General features: G+C 36.1%; 1 pseudogene; it reads left to right on the top strand.

Moving 5' to 3' along the window:
- The window catches only part of LOC122748825, a 32,631-nt pseudogene extending 23,310 nt beyond the window's left edge, over positions 1-9,321 (top strand).
- Positions 9,322-19,975: the final 10,654 nt, after the last annotated feature.

Raw genomic sequence — 19,975 nt, 5'->3', positions numbered from 1 at the left:
CAGGCCTTCCTCCCTCAAGGCTCAGTGCTTTATACACTGTACCACCTATTTAAGGTATGCAGAGCATTTTACAAATATTATCTTACTTTATCTTCAACAAACTGGAGAGGTAGATGCTATTATTGTCCCCTTTTTAGATATGAGAATACTAAGGCTGAGATAGTAAGTGACATGTCCAGGATAATAAAGTCACAAAATAATTTAGGCAGGATTTGAAATCAGGATTTCCTAATCCCAAACCTAATGTTCTATTCACTGTACCAACATTGATGCTTCTATATTTTAAAATCTTTTATTTTGATGTAGCTTGAAGATAATAAATATGTGAGAGAGCAAAATCTCAAAATAAACAAAATAACAATAAAGTATTTTTAAGGTTTTTTGAATCCATTTTATTACAAGGCAATTGAAGGCAATAGGTTGGTTTATGATACTGGCCCAGTTCCAGTACAACTTTTTTTATTGAATTCTTCAGAATATTTTGAGTTACACATTTTTTGTAGCATGGAGATTTGGTGTCTATTACACCATGAAAGATAGTCAGCTTCTGTTGTACAATTCTTGCCCAAAGGTAATATCTTGCAGGGTGTTTTCTAGGTGGTAAATTTTTACAACCTATAGTGACATGTTGTAAAGTTTCTACCATTTCTTTGCATAATCTACATTGATAAAAATCAATATAATAATAACCTGCCATACATGCCTATGTATGCCTACCTGTAGAAATATTATACAACTTTTGAGACTGTTTCAAGTCTAACCTTGATCATAAAATCTTAACTGACCACTGCAACCATAGCTTATCTCCTTTGTACCCAAAATTCCTGCAGCATAGGTTATACTTCATAAGCTAACACTTAATTAAATCCTAACATAGTATTGTCTAATAATATCATCAATCTTGAGTGAATGAAAAACATTGATTGAGTACTGATTATGTTTCAAGAACTGTCTGGCTATTGCACCTTCAACAGACTGTAAAGTTCTTGAGGGTAGGGACTATGTCTCAGGTATCTTATAATTTACCCCATATACAAACTAATATGAAGCTGAAAAAAATGAGACATGGCATGAATAATTTGAGTTTGATTCCGATTATTGATGGAACAATTATTAAATAGGAATTAGGGTAGAGGAAAAGATAGGTAATCCCAAACCATGCAAATAGTAATTTTAGATAATAATGTAGTTTTTTGTGGGTTTTTTTGTGGGTTTTTTTTTGTGAGGCAATTGGGGTTAAGTGACTTGCCCAGGGTCACACAGCTAATAAGTGTCAAGGGTCTGAGGCCAGATTTGAACTCAGGTCCTCCTGAATCCAGGGCCGGTGCTCTATCCACTGTGCTACCTAGCTGCCCCGAATAATGTAGGTTGGGCAAAGAAGGCATGGAAGAAATGTGCAATGTGCTCATATAATACATTACATTTCCTTCCCTATGCCTTGGCCCATGCATTCCATCACTGTAATTCTCTCCATCTTCACCTCCACCTCTTGGTAAAACTAGCTTCCTTTAAGGCTCAGCTCAATGTGGCTTTTTTTCTGGCTCCCTCAGGTGTCTAATGCTTCCTCATTGCAAAGTTAACTCATATATACTTTGTATTTGTCTTGTATCTTCCTCTGTATGGTGACAGAGACATAGGAAGTTCTAATAGATGGTTGTTGATTGTTTGATCCATCCACTTTTCATAGGCTATGCAAGCTATCAAATAATTTAAGAAAGCTTGCTACTGAGTTTGGTAGAGAAAGCGATAGTTTTCCTCCTAATCTAGGCATGAGGAGGACATAAAATTCAGACAAATTTGTGGGCAGAACACTGGACAGCTGGGTTGTAGTTCCAGCTCCACACGAAGAATACATTCTACATACATACAAATAAGATGTTTGACCATTTTGCCTCTCTAGGGCTCACCTTCCATATCTCTAAAATGTGTGTTTTTAGTCATAGACTTTAAGGGCTAAGAATTCAGACAATGGGTTGTGGTGGTCAAAGAAGACGTTAAGAGCGAGATGAGGCTTTAGCTGAGACTTGCAGAAGGAATGGGATTTGGATGTTTCAAAATCAGTGTTTCAAGAGAAGAGAGAACAACTGTTTATAGAAAGTGTGATCAGTAACAAGATAAGCTTGTTACTATGGATTGAACAGTAGCAGGCATTAAGTTTAGGGGACATTGGTTATAAATAAATTGGAGTGTATATAGCAGTGTTGAAGCGCAGGAGATCTTGAATGCCAACCTGAGGAATTTGGATTTTATCCTGTAGACATTGTCCTTCAAGAGACACAAGTATCAATGATGTGTATAGAGGCAACATGAAGAATATAGATAATTATTTCAAAATATCTTTGAAAAGCTTAGGAAACACCTGTGTGAACCACCACAGAGTTATTGAAGAAGAAAAAAATCTTTGAGATCTACCTTGCTCAGTTATTTTTGTCTTACACAGCTACAAATCACCAGCTATTTCTCAACCCTAACCCTACCTATAAAACCATGTCCTAATTTTCCCTTTAATCTAACCAAAACAGACCAACCTCCCCATATCACTTATATTTAGTACTGCATTGATGGCTCAGAGGTGGGGGGTTTTATGCCCCTATAGATAAACCCATATTCTGGCCTAAAAAACCTCAATATTGCCTCTTCCTGACAGCAGAATCCACAGTTGGACTAATATTCTGGTTTGTTTCTGTTCTCAGCAAAATCCAGGAAGATAAGGTTTTATTTTGATAATTCATGTGGCTGGATATCAAACAGCTGCCAGGGTATCTACTGACATCTGCTGTCTAGTTGTTATCAGTTCCTCCCATCTGGCCTGCATTCAACAGGACCCAAATCAAGACTTAACAAAATCACAGGACTTTGAAAAGCAATTTCATGTTATCACCATATTCTTTTTCAGTGTTAGGAGCACGGTTACTATGTCTTTTGTCCTTTAGATGACTCTGAAACTTATCTGACTAAACTTTTTCTTCCGTCCCATCATATCTTAGCATTTCTATAATGCATATCTTTATGCGGGTTCACGTTGGGCTTTGGATAGCTCAGGAGAGATAGTGGTCCTAGGAAATATAACAAGTACTGGTCAATATTTAGCATCTTAATAACTCTATATTTTAAAACACATTAGTTATTAATGTCAATCCATAAATGTAGATCCAAGGGGATTTCTCATGTCAGATATCTCTAAACATTCCTCAATCTTCCTTTCATTTATTCATCTTTCTCCCCCAGGTCATCTCAAAGGCTATAGTTAAAATGACTTCCATTCCTGACACTATAGTCACACCTTGCTTTTTCATAGGCCTCAGCTCCTCAACTAGCCACCCTACCTGTATCTATCAAGGGAGATAAGGGAATCAGCATGGATAAGGATGCCTTGCATCCAGAAGCACAGACCTTCACTGGACCATTGACTCCAGTATACTGTATCTTCCCTTGGGAAAATTTCCTATATGCTTGGTCTGAGAAGAATATAATTACTTCAAAAATTTATATTTTGTCTGATGCTTAGCTGGAATTCATCCCATGTTAAGTAACAATGAGAGACAATAAAAATAAAATCTATTCTGAAAACCACAAAGTAAATAAAAAGCTGGACAAAAATGAGATGGGAACATTGACTCCCCATCTTCCCTTATCCATAGTCATCAAGCTATAATCACCATCAGTAGCGCAATATGTGGTTATTAACCCCATAGAGAAGAATATGACTTTTTACTATAGAGAAAAGTGTTACTGTTAAAATGGAAGCATCTGGGGGGGAAACTGCTCTTTCATCTACTGTTTTGTTGTAGGGGGTTTTTTGAATAAAGTTGCCAAATGAGAGAAAAACATAGTTTGAAGGAATTCTCTTTTTCTTCAAAACATCATACAGTGAGGCAAATAAAAAGGACATTGGCTTTGAAATCAAAGATACCTGGGTTCAAATTCTATACCTGTAACTTACTACCTATGTAAACTTCAGCAAAGTTTCATTTAATTTTCTTCAAATTTAGTTTTCTCACCTGTAAAATAAAGGTCTTAGATAAGAAGTTCTCTAAGTTGTCTTTTAACATTAGATCTGTGATTTTAACATAATCTAAGTCTTTTAGATAAGGTTTATACATACTAAATGGAAAATGTTGGTAATAATATTAATAGTTCAAGCCATATAACCCAATCTAGATTTGGCTGAAATAGCTATTTTAATCTAAAGTGATAGAATTATTTGCCCTGAATTTTCAGCATGATTTCCTTACTTTTCCTTGCCATTTTGCATGAGTAAACTTAACAAGTTCCCAAGATCCAATAATTCCCTTGTTTCTACATTGGACTCTATGGTGTCATTTTTTTTCTACATTGGACTATATAGTGTCATTTGGAAACAGAACAAGAAAGATACTATCTAAGTTGTCTTCCAGAGCTAACATCATGCAACTGATCTGGCTATGAAGTCAGCCTATATAAATATTCTCCAACTATATTTTTTTTCTATCATTTGACAATTTTGTCACAGTTCACAGACACAGGAACTACAATCATTCTGCTATATGACTATCTGGCCTTCTGAAAATAGTTGCCATAATGCATATATTCTATCCCTTTGGGAAGCATTTTCCTTAGGCCCTGGTTCCCTATACCAATCTGGGAATTCCCAATCAATGTATGCTCTCTTTTCTCCTATGAGGGGCCTTCTGCATATTTTAGATGCCCGCTCATCAACTATAACAGTACTTTCCCTATGCTTCAAATTTAGAATTAGGATGAATACAGAATGAAATATCAATAACTCAAAGATAAACAAAATGACATCCAAATTCTCACCTTTTAAGTCATTATGATCTTGTCTACGCAGCTTAAAGCAGACCAGAGATTTTATCAGGATTGTCTTGCCAAACCAGATGACCCAAGCCCAAAGAATGCACTGAATTAAAAAAAGCTGCAAACAGAGGGAAGAAGTGCTTATTGTTGGAATTTATTTGTTTGTCAACACAGTGAAAACCAAAACTATGGTCACGTCTGGAAGTTTAAGGGAGGACTTAATTCTTTCATATTGATCAGCTGTTTGTTAGAGCTCACGCTATTAAAATAACATCAAAGTTCCACTTTGTAGTGAACATAGTAGGCACTTAATATGTGTGCTCAATCGCAATGAACTATTAGACATAGCCCAGGATGATTTTTCAACTTTCTCTCTCTCTTTTTATAACTACCAGTCAATCTCTAAAAAGACCATATGTATAATCCTATTCAATCTGAGTATGTTGCTCTCCACTTTCCCCAAAGAAACAGCTCTGATATTAGCATATAAAGGGAATATATGCAGGTTTTTCTTGAGGCCCCAGTACCTACCAGTGATTGTTTTGATAAAGTATTACAATAATGCTTTATGGAGGCAGCAGTGGGCTCTGGCACTACAATAACATATCAAAGGAACATTGCTATGGTTTTGACACATTAGTGTAATACATCATCAGCCTAACAGTGGCAGGGAAGAGAGGAGCAGCACAGACTGGCATTAGAACTTATAGAACCATATGAAACACATTCAACTGACTTCCAACAGAGAGTTGGAAATAGAATCATTATTGTTTTAGAGCTGGAAGGGACCCTTAGAGGCCACCTAGTTCAATACCCTCATTTTCCAGCTGAGGAAACTGAGGCCCAGAGAGATTAAGTGACTTCTGTAAGGTCATTCAACTAATGAGGAACAGAACTGGGGCTGGAACTCAGCTCCCTAGGTATTCAGGGTACAGCTATTTCCTTGCCAAACTCCCAGTTGCTATAACTTAAGAAAGGAATCTGGGAAAATTTTTCAACCATTCCCAAGGACTTCCCCAAGGGAAATATTATTTATGGTATACATAGAGAATTTGTAAGCAGAACATCATTTCTGATGCTATCCCATTTTGTAATCTGCCAGCACAAGAACTCTTGACCTGAGTTACATAAAGAATAACAAAATGTCAAAATTTTAAGAAACTTCTGAAGCAGTCTATTTCAACTTCTACCTGAAAAATACATTTTACAACATTCGTAACTGGTCATACGGCTTCTCCTTTTTTGTATTTTTTTGTTTTTTTCTTTTGTTTTGTTTTTGTTTTTTTGTGGGACAATGAGGGTTAAGTGACTTACCCAGGCTCACACAGCTAGTAAGTGGGCCTGAGGTCAGATTTGAACTCAAGTCCTCCTGAATCCAAGGAAGGTGCTTTAGCCACTGTGCCACCTAGCTGACCCCCATACAGCTTCTTCTTAAAGACAATGAATAATGGAGAAGATCCCATCTTCCTGAGCTAAGGTGATCCACTTTGAATAGCAGTCATTTGGGGGAAATTTTTCCTTGCACTTCTACCCTCGAATCCAGTTTCCATCCCATGTGGCAAAGTCTTGCTTCTATATCCCTCAAGAAGAACTCTATGGCAATTATCATGTTCCATATAAGTCTTTTCTAGGTTAAATTTCTCCAATTTCTTTAACAGATCCTACTATGGCATGATCTCTAGCTCCTTTACCATGTATTTGACCTTTTCTGAAAGTTCAACAGGCCTTCCTAAAAGTAGGAAACTGGCAATTCAAATCAACAACCATTTATTTACTACTTAGTTATATATGGGACACTTATTTTCTGGGAACAAAAAAAGCAAACTTTTAAAAGGCTTTAGCTTCAAGTGACTGAGTATCCAGTACTTCAAATTGGTTTTACTGGGACAAACAGTGCAGGACAAATAGAGTTCATTTTCCTAATTCTGGAAAATAACCAATTCTTTATGCAACCTATGGTTGCACAAGCTTTCTTTGAGAGGGGTGGGAGGGCTAGAATAGCACATGACCATTATTGACTAATATTGAGCATACAGTACACTAAAATTCCCATATATTTTTCACATATTCAATTGTGTAGCCATACATGTACTCTCCTATGTTCTAATTGTGAAAGTTTTTTTTAATTTGTTTATTTTAACTTGTCTATATCTCATAAAACATGAAAAAATTATTGAATGCATTAATGAAATAGGTATGTTATGTCTACAGAATTCTTCTCATTTACAATCATTTTATTTATAAATAAAATACTAATAACTTAGCATTACCTATTCTTAGTGAAGTTATGCTGAATTGTCGTGATCGCTACTTCTCTTTTTACATGTTCACAAACCATTATCCCATTAGTTATACATTCTTTTTTTTTCAAAATTCCCCTTTTTGGAAAGATCAGTACAACTTCTCTTCTTCAGGCCTATATTACTTCTTCTATTCTTCATAGTCTTTTAAATATTACTGAAAGCAATTCTCCAATTATATTTACAATTTTTAGTGCACTACAATGAAGTTTCTTTAGTCCTACAGATTTGAACTCATGGAGAACAGTTAGGTACTCTCTTTTCACTTCTTCAGTTCCTGAAAACCAATTTTTTTTCTATGCCAGTCTAAAGGCCATTTTCCCTAGAAGAGAAAACAAAATCAAATTAAGTTTTAAAAATGCTCCTTCTCTCTATTATCCTTTGACATTATTCATTTACTTTGAGCTGCAGTCAAATGAAAACTTTGAGTTTTCTCCTGCTTCCAATATAGCTTTAAAACAAAACATCTTTTCCATTCATATTATTTAGCTTATTCTGGGGTCTAGTGCTCTTGGTCATTTTTATAAAACCATAAGACTATTCAATGTGTTAGTATCCATCCTCCTTTTTAAAAAAAATGGGATAGGGGAAATTCAGACATCATTTTAGTAATTGAGGGAGCTCTCAAGCATGGAAACTTCCTCAACCAATGCAACATCATGATTTCTCTGCAACTTCATGAATTAAAGAGTTTCCTTAATCACTGAGAGGTTAGATGACTTGTCCAAAATCTCCACATCCAGAATGTCAGAAGTGTAACTGGAATAAAGGTCATCCTTATCCCAATGGCAGCTCCTTAGCCACTATACAAAGCTCTCTATCTTCTACATATTCTTTTTTCTTTTTTTTTAGTGAGGCAATTAGGATTAAGTGACTTGCCCAGGGTCACACAGCTAGTAAGTGTTAAGTGTCTGAGCCCGGATTTGAACTCAGGTCCTCCTGAATCCAGGAACAGTGCTCTATCCACTGCACCACCTAGCTGCCCCTACATATTCTTTTAAAAAGAAGCTGATTGGTTCTGTGCACATCAATTGACATCTCCCCCTTCTCTTCCATACTAAAATTATACTTTATGTCTACAGAATGTTCTCATTGAGAACTTCCTACTACTCTTGAAAGTATTACCTCCATGGAATATTAGACTATGTGATCTTACCTATTCTTTCACTGAACCTTTTGATAAATGCTCTCCCCAAACATAATGGGTAAATCATATTCTACTCATGTTTCTCCTCATCCTTTATCACAAATTCTAAGGTGTAGTGTTAACTTTCTTTCAAAGTTCCCATCATTTTTACTTCATCATCAGTTTTTTCTTTAGTAATCAATTTCAGGCTCTTTCCCGACTCTCAAGATGGCGGACCAAAACCCCCCAAAGGAGCTAAAGGAAAAAAAGGTCAAAAAAGATAAAAAGGAAAAGAAGCCCAAAAAGGAAGATGCTGCTGAGAAGGTGGTGAAAAAGCCTCAAAAGCATTGCAGCCGCAAAAAGGTCTGCCATGTATTCCAGGCGGGCCATGTACAAACGCGAGTACACTGCACCCAAAACCCGGATTGAAAGGAAAAAGAAAGAGAAGGTACCTGCTACCATCTCAAAGCCAGTTGGTGGGGATAAGAATGGAGGAAACCGAGTGGTGAAGATCCGCAAAATGCCTAGGTATTACCCTACCAAGGATGTGCCTAGAAAGCTGCTCAGTCATGGCAAAAAGCCTTTCAGCCAGCATGTGAGGAGACTCCGATCTAGCTTCACCCCAGGCACAGTTCTGATCATGCTCACTGGCCGCCACAGGGGCAAGCGAGTGGTTTTCCTGAAGCAGCTGGCTAGTGGCTTACTACTGGTAACTGGACCTCTGACCATCAACCGTGTTCCTCTGCGAAGAACCCATCAGAAATTTGTCATTGCCACTTCTACCAAGGTTAACCTTTCAGGTGTGAAAATTCCAAATCATCTTACTGATGCTTACTTCAAGAAGAAGAGGCTCCGTAAACCTAGACACCAAGAAGGAGAGATTTTTGACACAGAAAAAGAGAAATATGAGATTACAGAGCAGCGCAAGGCTGACCAGAAAGCAGTGCTCTCAGATCCTGCCCCAAATCAAGAAGATTCCTCAGCTTCGTGGCTACCTGCGTTCTGTATTCTCTCTCTCCAATGGAGTCTATCCTCACAAACTGGTGTTTTAAATGCCTGGCAGAGAACTCTTATTAAAATATTTGAAATAAAAAAAAAGTAATCAATTTCAGATCCAGGATACTAATTGCTCTCATAGATTCCTCCACTTTGGCAGAATAAAATTATTATGTGAGGAATTCCCAAATGTATCCATTTCTTTACCTTTAATATAGAGAGGCATTTAGTAGATGTGTGGATAATTGAAATCCCCTATTTCAGCTTTGATAAAATTGTAATCTGTTCATCAAACTCTTCCTGTATTTCTTTGTTTTGTCTAAATACTTTGTGATATACTCCCTTTTGTTCTACCCAAAGACAAAATAAAAGCACAAACTTGATCATTCCATTTTCCTGAGATACTAAGAATAGTACATTTTTTGCCATAGAATTTCAAGTAAAATATATTTCCCTTCCTAGCTTTAAAATATCCTCCATAATTTTATTTGCCTTTTATATCTAACCTTATCTCCCATGATTACTTAATATTAATGCTATTTTCTGGGTAGACACATCTCCACATCATCCAACATACCCACTATCCATTACTTTTAGGGCCCAATTCATGTCACAACTTTTCTGTGAAGTGTCCCAACACATTAGAAAGAAGACTGAAATAGAAATGAAAATGAAAATAAGTCTACAATTGTACCTCACAATAGGCAATTTAGTATTGGTAACAAAAGATCAAGATGCTAAATATTGGAGTTATTGTGGAAAGTGAGACACAATAAGGCATTGTTATTGTTTGAGTAATATGTATGATGGAATGAGATATGAGAAGAAACCATCCCTTCCCTCAAGAAAGTTACAATCTGTCTAGAGTGACTTCTCATAATAATCATTCAATTAGTGCATCCATCCTGGAAAGGCTTGAAATCATGCAAATAAAGTCACTGTAAGCTGCTCCTACTAGGGATGTACCTAAGGAAGATTTCTGACAAAAAGAAACACTTAACAGACGCCAAAATATTTATGTAAAACTTTTTTTGTGGTAACAAAGAAATGGGGGTAAAAGCAGATGACCATTGAATGGGAACTAAAACTATAGTACATGGATATAATGTGATGTTACTTTACTTTAAGAAAAAAAAAATATGATGAATAGAGAGGAGAATTTGAAGACTTTGTTTTTTAAAATAATTACTATTGCTATAGATATCAGTTTGGGGTAAGCATATATTAATTTATTAATATAATGCCAGTAAAGTATTGATCATGAGTCACCCTAACTTCTCATGATCTCAAACCGTGTGGTAGAGAAAGCAGGGAGAGAGCTTCAGCATGCCAGTCAGCACAAGAAGGAGAAAAGTCCCAAAAGACCCATGATGCCTCCCAGAGAGATAGCACATGGTCTCAAGGAGACACAAGAGAACTTATAGCACATACAAGATGTCTTCTTAGGATTTTTATCCTCTTTTGATAGAGGCAGGTCATTATACATTGATCAAAGCTAATTGTTAGCATCATTCAAATCCATTGGTTAAGGTGATTTGAAGGTGGTCTACTTTAAAATGAACTCCATAGATGATATCCTGGAAAAGTATGAAAAAGACCTTTACTCAAATTGCTTAAGGCAAAGTCCATTATCTAGATGTGGTTTGATCTCATCAGTCTTTCACCAGTCCAGACAAAAGAAATTATGTTCATTTCTTTTGTTCCCTTCGGTTTGTCCCAGATCAAGGAGAACTGAACTTTCTCAAGTTGGGGTGGGGGGGCAGGGTGGGTGGGATAGAAGGACTGAGAAACTGATCTCTGGTTCCCCCAAGGAATCCATTATTAATAATTATTTTTTCAACTTAAGCGAACTGATGAAATGTGAAGTAATCAAAGACAAAAACAAAACAAAACAAAAAAACAAAACAATTTACAAAATGATTACATCAGTGTAAATGGAAAGAACAACCACCATAAAATAACAATAGCTAATATTTATATATTATTTAAAGATGTAACTTTGTTGTTCAGTTATGTATGACTCTTCATCCCTCCATTTGGAATTTTCTTGGCAAAGACAACCACTGGCGTGGTTTACCATTTCCTTCTCCAGTTCATTTCACACATGAGGAAACTAAGGCAAATGGGGTTAAGTGACTTGCTCAGTGTCACACACCTAGTAAATATCTGAAGCAGCATTTGAATTAAGGTCCTTCTGACTCCAGGATGGGTGCTCTATTCACTGTGCCATCTAGCTACCCTAGATTAACATAGCTTTACAAATATAATCTCCTTTTATCCTCACAATAACCCTAGAAAGTAAGTCCTTTTATTGTCCACATTTTTAGAGATGAGGAAACTAAAGCAGACAAGGTTAATTGACTTGTCCAGGGTCACACAAATATTAAGTGTCAGGGGCCGGATTTCAATTAAGATTTTCTTGACCCCAGGGGCAGTCTTCTATCACCATCTACCTGCATCTTTAAAATAATCTGTACTGAATGTTGTGAGATTATAAACATCAAGTGCAGTCACAGATAAGATATGAGAAGATACTTTGTCTCACTCCTTTCCATAGGTGGGGGTTCAGAGCTATGAGATATTGCATATAAAATGAGGGTGGTTTTTTTGTAGTAGTAGTATTAATCACTTTTGTTTTCTTTTCTTCCTATTTTCCTTTTTATAATAATTTATTATAAGGAATGACTATCAAAGTGGCAGAGGGAGAAATACTAGAAAAAATATAGATGGTGTAAAAACAAGAAATCAAATAATCTAAGAAAAAATGACATTGATAACCTTGAGAATATACTTTGCAAAGTGACCAGGGTAGTAAAGGACAATGAGATCATGACAAATGAGAATCAATTTAAATAACTGGGGACATTTACTGGAGAAAAGAGAACACTGAGAGAGACTTGATAGCACCTATCAAATACTGAAAGGGTTATGATGGAATGATAATAACTGTCAGTTCTATAATCATTTAAAAGTTTTCAAAGCATTTACATATATTAATTTATTTGAGTCTAACAATAACTCAGTGAAGTAGATAACTACAGGAATTTTTGTCTCCATTGAATAAATGAGAACATTAAGGTTCATAGATGTTAGTTGACTTGCTCAAGATCACACAGGTGATAAGTGTTGACAGCATGCTTTAATTCTGGAGTCTAGCATTCTACTATATCATGAGAATAGAATTACCCAGCTTGACTCTAGAGGGTACATCTATGGAAGATGCAGAGAAGTATATTTAAATATTATAGAAGGAAACATTTCCTGGTTATTAGAATTGTCCAAAAGTAGAATGACCTGCCTTGTGAAGTTAGGAAATTTCCCTCATTGGTAAGTCTTCATGCATAGCTTAAATGATCCTCATAGAGAGTATCATAGAAAGGCTTGTTATTTGGGCATATATTGGAGTAAGTAACCTCCAAGACCCTTCTACTTTTTTTTTTTTTAGTGAGGCAATTGGGGTTAAGTGACTTGCCCAAGGTCACACAGCTAGTAAGTGTTAAGTGTCTGAGGCCGGATTTGAACTCAGGTACTCCTGAATCCAGGGCCGGTGCTCTATCCACTGAGCCACCTAGCTGCCCCGACCCTTCTACTTTTGAGAGTGTGATTTTAATCCATTTGTATGCTTCCTCATCCCAATTCCTTTTGGGGTCTCCAACCACAACCCTCAATTTTCCCCCCAGTTTTTCATGTTTCCCTCTCCCCAACTTTAATCTCCCAACACCAACCAAATTAGGAAAGGATATTGCATCAGCCTCTTGCATCTTTGAGTTAATATATCATGGTATACTGGGCATTTCAAGCCCAGTTTCTGGTAATATAAAACAACAGGACCTTAAAAGGATAATGGTAAGCAGGAAGAAGAGATTCTCCTTTTATTTTTTTCTTTGAGACAAAGAATTTGGTTCCCCTAAATTCATAACTTGTAGACAAACTACTATTCTGCCTTTGTGTAAGGAGAATCTGATAGTAGATGGTGTCTGGAAAGCTTTTCTAGATGAGGAGAGACTGATGGGTTTGAGTTTGGGATCTGAAACTTACTAATCGTGTGACCATTAACAAATCCCTGGGCTTTGGTTTCCTTATATGTAAAATAAAGATAATAGCACTTACATTAATCCACCTTACAGTGCTGTGGGAAAAACACTTTGCAAACCTTCAATTTCTGTATATGTGAATAATGATCATGTGTAGTCACTCTAGATAGGTTTCAAGTTCCTTGAGAAAAGGAAAAGCATCTTCTATCTCCATCACATCCCTTCTATAGATTCCATTATAGCATAGTATAATTCAAAAATAAGGTAATAAATGTTATTGAATGATTTTCTCAGTTCTCTGCATGTGTTAAAACTATTTCCCTTTTAATTGTTGAACACAAGTAAATTTCAGAGAAAGTTAATTCTTTCCTGGGTCTGATCCATTTGCACTTAACTCATCAAAACTTTTTGTTGTTATTGTTGTTAAGAAATTATTTGATGTCTAAGGGCCTTTAAAAAAAAGCCATTTCCCTTTGAACAATGAAATCACGTTACACTGGCTTAATTGGACTGGAACGAAGACAGACTCAAGTTGAGCTCTAAACTCAGAACCCATGAAGGTCGATTGGAAAAACGCAGTCGCCCATCCCAGTCTTAAGTGGCACTTTTTTTCAGATGGTGTCGCAAACATGCATACAAAACAAGGGCTAAGTATTACAGATTATAGCCTAAACCTTTTTGGCCATTCCTGTTAGAAGAGAAAAATAAAAGGAAACCTGCAGTGCTTCTTTTAACTTTTTTCTTGCACAGCATGAGGCTGGTTGAGTTTGTGAAAGAGCTTAATATTGGAAGCTGGAAAACAAATAAATAAATAAATGTCATGATGAATATGGGTATTTATTTCCCTTCTAAATTGCTCAGGATTATATTGTTTTTTCTTGCTGGTAGATTGAGAGTACTTTATGAAATAACAGAGTGGAATGGACATAACATGTAGGAATGCCTTAGGAGGCTTCCTGAAGGTGAGCTTCAGGGTTGGCCAATTGAATGCAAATACTTGGGGAAAGTAATGTCCATCTGTTCCACTGGGTTTAGAAACATCTAATCATAGTAGTCTAGACCTCGAGGGAACTTTAGAGTTACGTGGTTTAACATGATCATTTCACAGATGAGCAAGCTGAGATCCAAGAAGGAAATTATTTAGGATCACAGGATAAGAGATTCAGAGATGGAAGACATCAAAGAAGTCTTTTATCCACTGTTCCTATTTTACAGATGAGGAATTTAAGGTCCAGAGACTTTAAGGGGCTTACTCATGGTCACACAATGTTAGAAACAGGCTCAGACCAGACCTTTAAATACCAATTAGTTCCCAGATTCTGAAAAAAGAAAACACATAGAGCATAAGTGAGCTTAACTGAAAGGATATCTGATGCAATTCATTCCCTCAGTTGCCTGTTACTTTGATTGTATTGTTATAGTGAACTCCCACCTGACCTCTAATAAAATATCTTTGCATCTTCTCTACTTTTGAGAACCTCAGAGAATTGCCTAGAGTAGAAGTGTCTAAATGAAAATGGAAGAGAGGTTGTTATCTTGTAAAAGTTGGAATAGCCAAAAAGAGTTGGGTTGACCAGAGGTTATCTTTTTTTTCCAAAGTAATCATTTTTATTTATTGTTTTGGGTTTCGTTTTTTCCCTCTTTCCCTTTCTCCTCTCCCTCTTCCCTGAGGCAATAAGTAATCAGATATGGGTTATAAATGCATGATTATGTAAAATATTACTATATTAGTCATTTTGTATAAAAAACTTGAATAAAAGAAAAAAATGAAATAAAGTGAAAAATAGCATGTTTCAGTCTTTGTTCCATCAATATCAGTTCTTTCTTTGGAGGTGGATAGTATATTTCATCAATAGTCCTTTGAAGAAAGTTGGAAAGGGAGAGAGGGAGGAAAGGAGGAAGGAAGGAAGGAAGCAAGGAAGCAAAGAATAGGTAGAGAGGGGAGGAGGGAGGAAAGGAGGGAAGGAAGAAAGGAGGGAAGAAAGTATGAATAATCTGGTGATGGGTGAATAGTATACTAAGACAAGAAGAAATAAAGAAATGTTCTTTTTTACAGGACAATGAGCTTGCCCAGGTTCACACAGGTAGTAAGTCTCAAGTGTTTGAGGTCAGATTTGAACTCAGGGCCTCCTGAATCCAGGGTCAGTGCTTTATCCACTGCACCACCTAGCTGAACCAAATTGTTCTCTTTCATTAAGGAACTCGGATGATTACTTTTAAGGAAGAAGAGTTGATACACTTCAAAATAGAGTCATAGAAGCTATAATCTCTTAGACCTCAAAGGAACCATGTATATTTGGTTAAAGACTCATTTCAAAGCCAAGAAAGCTGAACACAAAAGAGAAGATGACTCAAGATCCCCAATTCTGAGTGATCTTGAACAAATTGCTTCACTTCTCTAGTTTTCGGTTTCTACATCTTACTGTTTGTGTATAATCAAAATTGTTTTTCCATAATTGCTGAACCAAATCATATCTTTACAAACATGGTACTTCTTTTCCAATCTCTACTCCAAAAATCTGACACTTTCCTTTTTGGTGAGCTTTGCTATTGTAGTGGATGTAAGGTAGAACTTCAGTGTTAAAATTGCATTTCTCTGATAGTAGTGAAAAAGCATCCGCTTTCATATTGTTGTTAATACATTGTATTTCTTCATTTAAGAACTGCCTTTTCATACTTTGACCATTTATCTACCAAGGAATGTTTCTCTGTTTTACAGATAATACTTGGACTAATAAATATCAAAGAAGGTAACATGCAAAATCATTTGTAAACTTTAAAATACTACATAAATGTCAAGTTTTATTATCATTACTAATAAAGTGACTTGTAAATTGCTTATCAACTATATTGAAAAAAAAGGCTGTGATATTGAGTGACCTTACAATGAACATTTACAGCAAGAGAACATAATACATTTAAGTGCAGTGAGTTAGAGATCACAACACAGAACCCTCCTCCCCCATCCCTTTATGTAATCAGGCACTATGTCTGAATATACAAGTAATAAGGAGAATGTTTTTACCTGAGCCATCACTCCTGTTAATCCTTTATGCTATCATACTTTAAACTTGTTCTCAAACTGGTGAAGAGGAGGAAGAGAATAAGCATTTATTTAGCCCTACTATGTGCTTTGTCCTGTGCTAAGCATTTTGCAAATATATGTAGTGAAGGTGCTGTGATAATCTCCATATTACAGCTAACAGCAGTCAAGTGATTTGCCCAGGGTAATACAGCTATTAAGTTTCTGAGTCTGGATTTGAACTCATGACTTCCTGACTCAAAATCCAGTGCTCTATCAGCTGTGTTACTTAGTTGGCAAAGCTGTCAAAGGATGCAAATTGCGTATATTTTGTTCAAAGCTATTGAAAAGTCATTTTCTAATATTTGGTCTCAAACAGAGCTTTTCAAATACTCGATGCCATTATGTTCCATCACTGAGAAATATGAAAAATAATTCAAAATTTCTTATAAACTTTCATTTTCAGTTTTCAAAGCCCTTCACAACGAGGGCTCCAATGTACCTATCCAAACTATTTCAAATTAGTAGGGGGAATTTCATCATTCATTGCCCCCTACATAAGCCATATTCATTTCTCTCTCCAATGCTAATTCCACTACATCATTAAGGAAAGATTTTGCCTTTCTTTCTGCCCATTCAAAATCCATTCATTCTCTTTTTTTTCTATTATTTCTGCATCAGTCATGTTGCGAAAGAATAAAAACAAAAGGGAAAAAACTCAAAAGAGAAAAAAAAAAGGTAGAAACCATATGGTTCAATCTGCATTCAGATTCCATAGTTCTTTTTTCTGAAAGTGGAAAGCATTTTCCATCACCAGTCCTATGGAATTGTCTTGGATGATCGTATTGCTGAGAGGAGCCAAGTCTCTCACAGTTGATCATCATACAATGTTGCTGTTACCATGTACAGTGATCTCCTTGTTCTGCTCCCTTCCATCAGTATCAGTCTACTTAAGTCTTTCTATGCCTTTCTGAAATCTGCCTGCTGATCATTTCTTATAGCACAATAATATTCCATTACATTCCTATATCACAATTTCTTCAGCCATTCCCCAATTGATGGGCATCCCCTTAATTTCCAATTCTTTGCCACTACAAAGAGAGATGCTAGGAATATTTTGCTTAGCCACATAGCTCTTTGGGCATAGTTCCAAACTGTTCTCCAGGATGACTGGATCAGTTCACAGCTTCACCAACAATGCATTAGTGTTCTAATATTTCCACAGCTTCTCCAACATTTATTTTTTTCACTTTTTTTCATATTAGCCAATCTGATATGTATGAGGTGGTACCTCAGAGTTGTTTAAATTTGCATTTCTCTAGTCAATATGATTTAGAGAATTTTTTCATATGGTGATAGCTTTGATTTCTTTATCTGGAAATGGCCTGTTCATATCTTTTGACCTTTTCTCAATTGAAGAATGATATATTCTTATAAATTTAATTTAGTTCACTGTATATTTTTAAAATGAGGCCTTTATCAGGCTTAAAATTGAGGCTGTAAAAATTGTTTCCCAGCTTTCTGCTTTCTTTCTCATCTTGGCTGCATTACTTCTGCTTGTATAAACCCTTTTTAATTTAATATAATCAAAATTATTAATTTTGTATTTCATAATATTCTCTACCTCTTGTTTGTCCATATATTATTCTCCACTCCATAGATCTGAGAGTTAAACTATTCCTTTCTCTCCTAATTTGCCTATGGTATCACCCTTTAAGTCTAAATCAAGTGCCCATTTTGACCTTATTTTGGTATATGATGTAAGGTGTTGCTCTATGTCTAGTTTCTGCCATACTATCATCCAGTTTTCCCAGCAGTTTTTTGTCAAATAGTTCTTATCTGAGAAGCTGAAGTCTTTGGGTTTATCAAACATTAGATTACTATAGACATTTACTATTGTGTTTCCTGTGTCTAACCTATACCACTGACCCACCACTGTATTTCTTAGACAGTACCAAATAGTTTTGATGAACTGAAGAAAGACCACTGAACAGCAAAAGATAAATAATACTTATGGAGCTCTTCCTAAAGAGTGAAGAACTAGACACGTGGAGAAGGAAGCATACTCTAAAGAGTTTTTATGCACATTCAAACAGTGTCAGAGGATTAAAACACAAATTTTGATGGTGAACAACTTCATGCAGAAGGGTAGTAAAGCAGGTACCTGTTATTTCAACATTAAGTATTGAGAAGTCTGCTGTCTTGGAATGAAGTAATAGAAAAAATAAAAAACAACAACGCCTATGAAACCTGAAAACTATTAATCACTTTTGGTGATTAACAAGGATATAATATAGCCAAGAGAAATCTAAAAACATTTCCAAAAATTATGAAATTTTGGTCAAGAAATTGAAGATGTTAGAGGAACAGATAGTGTTTTTATCAATATTGCCAATCTTAGTCAAGGCCATAAGAAGAAAATATAAGCTTTGGAAACAAACTGCTACTTAAAAAGATATTATTGGGGGCAGCTAGGTGGTGCAGTAGATAGAGAACTGGCCCTGGAGTCAGGTGGACCTGAGTTCAAGTCTGGCCTCAGACACTTAATACTAGTTGTGTGACTCTAGGCAAGTCACTTAACCCCAATTGCCTCACCCAAAAAAAAATTAAGAAAAGATTATTTGGAAATGGGCTTTGGGGAAACATCCAAGATTCCAGAGTAAAAGGTTGTAGTATAGGTGATATCTCCCTCACAGCTGCTTCACAAAACTCCAGAAAACATGACAGACTGAGTACTTATTAGTAAATACAAGAAAAAAAAAGAAGGCAGTGAGTCATTTTCTCCAGTTCAAGTTAGCATGGAAAGATAGAGAAATATAAAACCATTTGTTTGGTCATTTCTTTTTGGAGTTGCTCACATCATGATGTGGATGCTGCTAGCACCTAGATAGAAGGAGGATCTTCCTGAGTTCTGATGTTGTGTCATGACCATGTTGGGCTCCAGGCTATGAACTAAGGAAGATGCAAGTACAAAAGAAAATAGCAGCTATGGAGTTGTAACTCTGGGAGTAGAATCTTACATCTAGTTCTCAGCCTAGGCTTAAGCCTGATGTGGAATAACCAGAGCAGAAAGCCCAGATCAAAGGGGAAACTGTTATTCTTTTACTATGAAGTTATATAGCTTTTTGAGTACCTGACAGTGGCTGACTCTAGCAGCAGTCTACTAGAGTGCCACATAGGGTCAAATCACAGTTATGTTGGTCATACATAAATCTTGGTTAGAAAATTGCATAGCTCATACCAGAAGGACAGCACACAGACATCACCCTTTATCTCACAGTTTGGGGCACACTGAAAATATGTAGATCTCAAGACCCAAAAAGCCAAACAACATCAATCACAGCCAAGCCATTCCCTCCAGAAATTCATTTAGCCTGGTCATAAAACAAAATCAGAGCTCAAGAAATCTGGAAAAAATTAGTGAACAACAGGGAAAAAAAAAGAATTCCACCACAAAAAATATTCTGAAAGGCCAACTAGAAATATAAACCAAGAAGATGACAATGCCTCAAAAAAAGTCTACAATTAAAGCAAAAGAACAAAAGCAGGAAGGAAGGAAGGAAAAAGGAAGAGATGAAGAGAGGGAGGAAGGGAGGGAGAGGCAAAGGGAGAGGGGGAAGGAGGGAAGATGATTAAGAAACAAAAGAAAAGAGAAACAAATGAAAATAAAAATTTGGCCATAACTTTGAGTTCAACTAGA

The sequence above is a fragment of the Dromiciops gliroides genome, chromosome 1 (assembly GCF_019393635.1).
Source record: "Dromiciops gliroides isolate mDroGli1 chromosome 1, mDroGli1.pri, whole genome shotgun sequence".
NCBI lineage: Eukaryota > Metazoa > Chordata > Mammalia > Microbiotheria > Microbiotheriidae > Dromiciops > Dromiciops gliroides.
The sequence above is the reverse complement of the archived record's forward strand: the minus strand, read 5'-3'. Positions and strand labels throughout refer to the sequence as shown.